The sequence below is a fragment of the Semicossyphus pulcher genome, unplaced genomic scaffold (genome assembly GCF_022749685.1).
Source record: "Semicossyphus pulcher isolate SPU_LCO1_2020_fin unplaced genomic scaffold, fSemPul1.0.p SCAF_1, whole genome shotgun sequence".
Taxonomy (NCBI): domain Eukaryota; kingdom Metazoa; phylum Chordata; class Actinopteri; order Labriformes; family Labridae; genus Semicossyphus; species Semicossyphus pulcher.
Window position 1 is genome coordinate 28,474,904 of NW_027211603.1, and position 9,184 is coordinate 28,484,087.

Consider the following 9,184-nt stretch of genomic DNA (forward strand, 5'->3'; position numbering starts at 1 on the left):
CCCCAGCAGAGCCATTGGCTAAATTTAGCCCCCATACTCTCTGTCTTCACCAGTCTGCATTTAACCCCTCCTCCAAGCCCCGCCCATCCATCCTGTCACACCATCCACCAATCATACGCTGCGGTTCATCATAACGCCATCATGATATTTTTGGACCTCTACATCTGAGTAATCCAGCATGTTGGCCCGACAGACATGCAGCCTGTTAGTGTTAGAGATAAAGAGCAGGAGAGCATCTTGATGTGATCATGTAGATGAGAGACTTCCTGAGAGGGAAAGTTAGCATCTGGCTGCTAACAGGCTCTTCTTCCTCATGTTACTGCCCTTCATCTGCAGAGCTTCGTCCTCTGGCGGACACACCGGGATTACGGTTGATGGTGGCTGCGAGGCCAGCCTCAGGAGGAGGGGCCCAGCCAATCCCTGCTGCGCAACGCGGAGGCGTCTCATGCAAACATCCAGGAAATGAGAAGCTTCCAGGGGGAGGATTCTGGGAAAAAGTGATAAAACCCACTCCCTGTGTCCCCGTTACTTACTGGTCTAACTATTATGTCCCTCTAGTGAACTCCACGCTGAGGCCAGAGACGTATACGTGTTTGTCTCCTCTGACCCCTGACACTATCGCAATTAGTTGCTTATTGATGATCAGAGATTAAAGCACGTTCCACCCTGTCAGTGAGGTGCATATCATTTAAAATATAGTCAGGGCTGCACTGCATTCTCTTCTTTTCTTATCTCACTCGAACACTTTATGAATGTTGGTGTTGTTTGTTTCCAGTCTGATCTTTCTGAAGTATTGTTTAAAGGCCCCTCGGGGCGTCTGTAGCACCTATTCAACTTTCATTTCTCTTTCCTTTTTTTAAAAAGTGCCCCGGCTCTATGTGGGCACCAAATAACTCTAAGATAACAAGGCAGAGGAGGACAACAGCAAGCAAAACCCTGCTGGTACAATTACTGATGCAAAGTTTGGTGTTAGTTTTTCTCGGCTGACTGGCTTTAATGGAGCCATTTTCACATTTTTTAACGGGAGATTTGGAAAAGCATCATGGTGGTAAAGAGAGAGATATCAGAGAGGGGAAATTTGTCTTTGTGAAGCCGCCGTGCCTTCACACCTCCTGTTTACTCCTTATTAAAGAGGAGAGAGCTAATCTGCAGGGCTTTGGTGAATGGAGGTGGGATGTGGAGGTGGATGGTGGCAGGCAGCAGTGGGTGGGTCAGACCTCCCCAAATCCCTCTCGTTTGTTGGACACGCCAGCTCGGCTTAAGTCACCTGACCTGTCGCCTGGCATGCATCCAGGCCTGCATGCATGGACACGCACACACGCACACATGTAGACTAAGACAAAAGATACAGGCTGGTAAACTTTGGCATGTAACAACTGTATGGATACAACTCAATCAGTTTAACACTGATCACATTTGGGTCTAAGAATGATCACGCACGCACGCAAACACACACAGTATGTGTAGCAGTGATTTGTATTGTGGTGTGTGTTGCCTTGACAAAGACAGTAAATCCCAGCTGATGGGATCAACTGGACTTACTGACCTGCAGCCCCACAGACACTGACATCTTGTGGACATGACAGGAACTGATTGATTCATCAGTGCTGACACCTGTCATCATTATATACAGTATATACTCAAAAAGAATTAAAGGGGTGCAGTTTTACCGCAGCACAAGTTAGATTTTGTAAAGTTGTATGATGTTTTCTGTGTGAATTTCTGATTACAAGATGTCTCCTTTATTACATTTTACACATGTAATCATGCACTGTTAATTTGGCCTTAGAATATTTGGTTATAAAACTCATTTCAATTACAGGACAAAAGAGAGAAGAGGTACGGTTTCGTCAACAGGGGGCGCCAAAATCAACATGAACCCAAAGTTCCTCACAGCAGCTTTAAATCTGCTGCTTAGCTCGCCTGGATGCACACATAAGTGCTTACAGAGATGTTTTGATCACAATACTCAGCATAGTAAAGTTGATAGCAATGGTTACATGCATTTGGTAAATAGTCGTAGAGTAGGCAGGTTAGAGATCACGCCTGAGGATAAATATAAAACGTTTCTTGATTTTTCTTATTGTCGACAAATTCCACAAAGAGACCAAACACCAACAATGTCTCAATAAATGAAGCAGCATAAATGAGCAGTGCTTCCTGGACTCCAAAGTCATGATAGGGATACACAGAGAAATAACAGCACAAGAAAACTCTCAGGCTCTGTTCTTTTCAAAAATGTAGATCTTAAAACAAACTCCGGCACAGAAAGGCGTCAGAGTTTGTCTCAAGGTCTGCATGATGATGCCGTTACATGCAGGCATTTTAATTTGCTTTGAGTTTGTTTGAGGTCTCTTTAGTCTCTGAACACTTTCCTACCTTGACTGTGGCACAAAAGCCCACAAGTTTCATTTAGAAGAGGTGACTCACAGATGTGTTGTTTCATTTAAAAAAAAAAAAAGCCAGACAGTGTAGTTAGACAAAATGTCACTCAAACAGGAGTAAACCACAGATGTACAGGGGACTATTTTCAGCAGCGGATTAATGCTTATTTTCTGTTTAAGTTCAACGTGTCAGGTCTATGGCAGAGAGGAATTATCTACTTGTGAGCTGAATTCATTGTTAGTTTGGACATTTTTTAAGGGATTTGTTAACAATAAAAAACAAACAATGCAGATGAGCAGATATATCCTTAAACAGGCGCACACACATTGGCTGTGTGATGTTTCCCAATCTAACCAGCTGAATGACAGCAGCCTGACAGGCGTACTGTTATCTGTGTAATTATACCACAAAGTATCAAGATAATTCTGAGGAGACGTTCTTACAAGATAAGATGAGAAACAATGAGAAAGTGCTGAGGAATCAGACATCCCGAGTCGATTTAAAGCTGACAGCTACAGAGAGCTTGTATGAAATATCCAGAGAAGTGTTGTACCTGTAGGGTTAGCGTGAAAAAAGCTCTGCTAAAGCAAACGGTGGGCGGCAGTTTGATTGAACTGTGTTGCCAAGAAAACAGACAGCTTCAGCCCACGAGGAGCTCTCAGAGATCGACTTGATCTTCGTGGTGTCAGAAGTTTTTATGCCCAACATGTGTCAACTTTGCCAAAACAACAGCGGTGTGAAACTTTAAAGCAGAACAGACAGGGAAACTTCTGTTGTGATCTGGGTTTTTTTGGGAGATACAAGCAAATATTTACATGCGGAGATTTTCAGGGTTTGCCTTTAGACATTGCAAAAACAGTGAACTTGAAAATTCACAAATCAATATTTTTCTGTATGGATCACTGACTTTTTGTATTATTAGAGGGGTCACTCCTACTGATGAACCCACAAGAGAGTCATCATCCAACTTAGCAGTTTCTCAGAGCTCAAGGAAGCTTTTTAGCAACTTTTAGATAACTATGCCGGGCATTATATGGCAGACTGACAGCGTAAGCCAGCAGCTTGTTTATCATGCACAGTCATGCAGGGAGCTAAAGGGCTGGATGTTTCTCCTGGCATGTATTAGTGAGCAAGAGTGAAAGAAGAACAGCTATTGGCCAAAAAACAGGCAACTGTTTGTTTTCTTCCTCAATAAACCATATAAAGTTATTCCATCTATTCCATCCATCTATTATCTATACCGCTTATCCTGTTCAGAGTCGTTTCCTGTTCATGGTTAGTTTTATCCCCCTTTCCCATCTAATTTTAGCGTGTTGACACGTTTTTTCAGACCCGGGAAGACCCACTTATAGATGCCGATTGTCTCTGTTCCCATTGCCAGTGAAGTATACTCCTGTCGGTCTCTTTTCTGCTGCGTCACCGTCTGACGCCACAAACACGCCGGAGACAGGTTTAGTAAACAGTGAAGGTGTTACGGTGGTTAGGTCTTTATTGTATCTATTACTCATTCAGTCTGTGTATCAAACTCGGTGCCGATAAATTTGGACCGATGTTCGAGCGCTGCTGGGACAGAAACGGGTAGAATTTGTAGCTGAGATGACAAGGAGTCGCAGAAGTTACCGACGGAGCATAGCATCGCGCCGGAGAGGGGGCGGAGATTAGCGTGTCGACACGGTTTTTGTGTTCCCATCAGAGTCCCTACTGCAGAGTCGTTTGACCCGGGTCTGAATGCTGATTGTAGCCTTTCCCAAAAGGTAAAAAGGCCAGCTTTAGAGTCACCAATTAGCCTAACAACTATGTCTTAGGACTGTGGGAGGAAGCAGGAATATCCAAAGAGAACCCCCAAATGTACAGGGAGAACAAACTTACAAACAACATGTAAAATTACAGTTACTCATTGTAATTGCTTCTTTCTTTACCATCATGTTGAGATTATGTTGAGGCTAATTCTTGACATCAAAACAGCTGTTGACAAAGCTCAACAGATTTCATGAAGCTCATGTGATATGATCAAAAACACCAGCACAGCTGCTGAAGGGACCTTGAGGTGCGACTGTCTTTTTAACTGAGGCCAAAATGAAGCCTCACCTTTAAGGGTAACAAAGGCGAGAGGTCCTTAAAGCTTTCAGAAATTTCCTGACAATAGAGGATAATAGGGAAATCTCAATCTGCTAACAATAGATCACGTGATGTGATCAAAAGCTCCAGAACAGCTGCTAAATGGACCTTGAGGTGAGATTGTTTTCCCGAGTGTTATTCAGTTGTCGGTTTGGCCGTTGGTCTGAAATCTTCTGAACAGACATTCAAAGCTTGAGCCTGCAATCCAAACTTAGATAGCACACTTCACACAAGTGACTGCAGACTACACATTGCAGCCAAATTGTCGCACATGGAATGCAAAGCTTGCAGTTGACTGACAAATGTTGCATAACTCGGGCATTAAAGTTCAAAAGGTTTCGAGCATTTCCCACTTGCTTCCATTTCGGCCTGCAGGGGTTTCCCAGTGCAGCTTTAACTGCAGAATAAACAAACTCCTCTCGGCGCAGACTGAGTGAGAGGAAATGCGGACAGAGCTGCTGCGTGTAAGGAGCTTTCTGCTGAATAGTGAGACCCTGTATGCAGCACTCTGAGGCCACTTCAGCCAAATGATATGCCTCTCGCCCCTTCTCTCTCTCCCCCTCCTCCCTCCTCTTGCAACTAGTGTGTTTTTGTCTCTCCATCCAAGTGTTTACTCTGGCTGGGCTTTTTTTCCAGCGCTATCTTTTCCATCCTTGTCTGTCCAAGTCCTCCAACTTACAAAACCTCCTTTTATTGCCGTACAAAGGCAGCTATGTAGTTCTTTGTGTCGCGCTTGTTTCCCCGTCTCGCTCATGTTCTGGCAGTCTGCAGACCGCCGTGCATCAGCATTCCCCCCACGTCCCTCCTCTCCTCCTCCAGACTGCAATAATGTGTCTAAGTGCAGCTCAGCATGGCGCTGAATGGGGAGTCTTTTCAATACCACCTGCCATTTATCTAACCCTCGCCTGGTTACAGGTGGAGGAGAGGCACAAAGCTCCCAGCTCAGATGGGGAGATGGGAGGAAGGCCCGGCTGCCTGCTGGGACTCTGAAACAACCTTTCTGTGGTTCAATTTCACATACGGTGATGGAAACCGTACACCTGGTGGGTTTCTAACTCTGTGTATATGTGTTTGATGAGGTGCCAGATAGCAGCTTGTTCTGCAGAAAGATGAGCTATAAAGACAGTTATACAGCCTGCTCTACAGTGCATCTTTGTAGCGTCAGCTGCTAACGGACATGAGAGAAAGTTTCGCTCAAAAATTGTGATGCTAATTTTAGAAAATCAATGCAGGTTTAACGTTAAAAATATGTAGAATATCTCGATTTCAGTGTGTGACATGAAATAACAGCTTTCTTTCTGTTGAAAATCGTCAGCCTCTTCCATTCCTGTGCAAGCAAAAACAAGCATGATTCAGTATTAATACTTCTGTCAGCATTTACAGCAAATAGACTAGGCTGAAGTTAGAGACATAAACCTGCATTATCAAAATAAAAGTTATAACTTTTTAAGGATGTGCAGTCATTAAGGCTTCCTCTCTGAGTCATACAAAACTCCCTCTTTCCAGCCCCAGGGACTGTTCTGACATTATTAACTATGATTTCATCCAGAAGTGTGGGCTCACATGCTAGCCGCTGAAAACCACTGAATGTTTTTGCTTTTCACAGCCTCATAATAAAAGCTCTGTTCAATTCACGCCACTCAAAAGATGTCCCCTGAAAAGAAAGTCGGAGGAATCTTTTTCTCACCACATCCTTGTCTTATGCGTTTCCCATTCATAATATGTGATGGTATTTACAAGCTGTGATAGAGTTTATTCACGTCTAACAGGATGTAATGGAAGCTTTAATAATAAAGCCTTCATTTGTCAGCAAACACAAAAGAATGAGTGCTCGTTTGAAGACATACCCTTATACATAGAGGGCTGATGAAAAGAAAGGCTAACTGAACGCTGCATCCTTTATAGGCGTGTGTACGACAAACACACAAGGTCTAATCTCCGAGCAGGGTTGACACACGCACACACAAACACCCGTTTGCATGCTGCTAATGTAAAAGAGGCGCTGAATACTAAACAGTGCTTATCAAAGGTGGGAATCATTTCTGAGAGAAATAATTTTAGTCTAGTGCACATACTGCATGAGGTGTTCAGTTTTGAGGTTAAAGAGTTTTCAAATTGAGTTTACTTTCCAAATGTTTTATGTGTCTGCATCTAAGACTGTATATAAAGATGGACGACGCGTCTCAACCTCCCGTCATTGTACATAACTGAAGCCTAAACACCCCGGGAGCAGGCGCTGCCATCCCGCACATTTGGAGCCATCGTCTGCGCAGTAGAGATCGACCGGTGGAGCCGCTTTATTGATATCCCGCCCCTTTCCGCTAACCAAAACACACATTTAACTTCCGCACGTCGATGCATTCAACAGCAGAACAGCTTCTTGTGTTGGTCTGAAGCTGATATTCACAGATATGGAAAGTTCAATGACTGTAGTGATTGATTTGGTTATGTCTACTCTTGCTGTTCCCGCTCTACTCTGCAACTCAGGAACAGATCGGCTGCAGGAGCTGTATTTGTCAACAGAGCTGTCAATCATCCTTTTTACAGCATCAAATAACTAATAAAAAAAAAGGAACACTTGGACGTAATTCAGCATGATAAGAATTAACTATAATGACAGAAACCATGTTTGAGAAACATTTATTTGGCGTGTATTTTAGTTTGACTCGTGTCCCACCTGTTAACATGGAGGAGGCAGGCTTTATGACCTATACTGCAGCCAGTCAGCAGGGGGCATCTCTTTGAGGGAGCTGTCATGTCATTCATCTTTTTATCCAGTCTGTGGTCTGCATAATAAACTAGGAGTGTTAACCACAACCATAACTATATTTTTTAAAAGGCAAACATCCACAGCTCATCCCCCCTTCCCTTTAAATAAAATGAATTGTTTATTGGTTTGCACCACCAGTTAAAAACGTTCCTGCACATGCCTCACCCACCCAAGTTTGGTGTCCTTTTCTTGCTACCACATCCCTGGATCTGTACAATAAGTGTCCCCTGCTTTTAAAGATCATTGCAGAAGGTCTTCTGAACCAGCAGAGGGCAGTTTAAACCACAACAGTTCTTTACTCCAGTTTCTAAAAGGTGATACACTGCATGCAGTCACGATGAGACGGCAATGAAACCTCCCTAGAGCATTACTAACATCTAATGTCACTGGATTCCCAAGCATCTGTGACTCACACTATAATGGCAGTGGGTTATAGTTTGAAACATAGACGACTCCTTTATAGGTGATAAACATGAAAGTGAGAGAATAGTCTTTTTCTATTTATTCATATAATGTGACTGCTGCAATCAGTGACCTTGTCTTATAACACTCACTATGTTGTGATATGTTGAGACAGTGGCTGTACTTTATTCAGTGACCCTATAAATAGATTTATTTGAATACTTACATAATTCATGTATACAGGATTATATATGTGGTTGCCCTTTCATAATAGCAGTCTGTATGTTACATTAGTGGAGAAAGAAGAGAGTTGCAACTGTTCTGGGGCTACATCAAAGTGATGCCAGAATGGGTCTTAACAACATCTAAGGATGATCAAAGCTCCATTACACAACAACTAAAAGAGAACCTATTGTGCAACATGACTTTATTTATACCTCTGTCTTCCTACTTTATCCTAGGAAACATGTTAGGATCTCTGTCAAATTCTCTGCAGTTTGTAGCTAGTTGTTTTGTGGCCGTGAGAACTGCCTTCAAAATAAAAGTAACAACCGTTTTACACACGACCACTAACTAGAGCTCGAGGGAAGCCTAGTGTTAGCCAGGCTGTGTGTTTTAAGGGGTGTGACATTTTTCAGTACACACGTACACATATTACATAACAAACTTAGCTAAGCAAATGCTTTGTTTTTGTTCAATTATAAGAAAATGTACTACTTTACATAGCTATGAATCCATACAGAATCAAAATTAAAAGTCAACGGAAGATAATATAAGATTTGAAAACATATTCCTCATTTGCTTACATCTTTTTCATTATATCATTGAACCCTGTGTATGCATCGGTCAGCTTCAAGGGATGTTTTAACTTGTTTGACGCAGGGTTATTATAGTTAACAAAAACTATGTCTTAAACTAAAACTAGCAGTGAAAAAATAATTTTGTTCATTGAAATAAAGATAAAAACTACAATTTGCAAAAAAAAACTAAAACTATATAAAAACTACAATGAACAATGCAATGAACTAAAACTAAATAGAATTGCAGGTGAAATCAGCTTTTTCCTCCTCAATTCACACTTACTATACCACTTTGTCCTGCTCTGTTTGACTTCTCGACAGACACTGGCCTAATAAAAAGGCCAATTGAAAATCATATTGATGTCATGCATTCTTTTATCCTACCCTTTTCAGCTTATTTAAGTCAAGCCTTTCCTCTTAATAATACCTGAAAAACTAAAACTAACACGAAAACTAAATAACATCTAAACTAAAACTAGTAAATTCTTCAAAATAAAACTAAAACTACTCGTAAAATTAACTAAAACTAATCTGAAATCAAAACCCAAATGAAAGTCTAAATTTAAAAAAAAAAAGAACATTTCAAAACTTCAACTCTGGTTGGAAGTTACTCATTTTATTGTGAAAAACCCAAACCGGATAATGCTACATTTTAGCTAGCTTAACCATGAAACTGTAGAGCGACACTTTTTTCTTATTTAGCCAACAC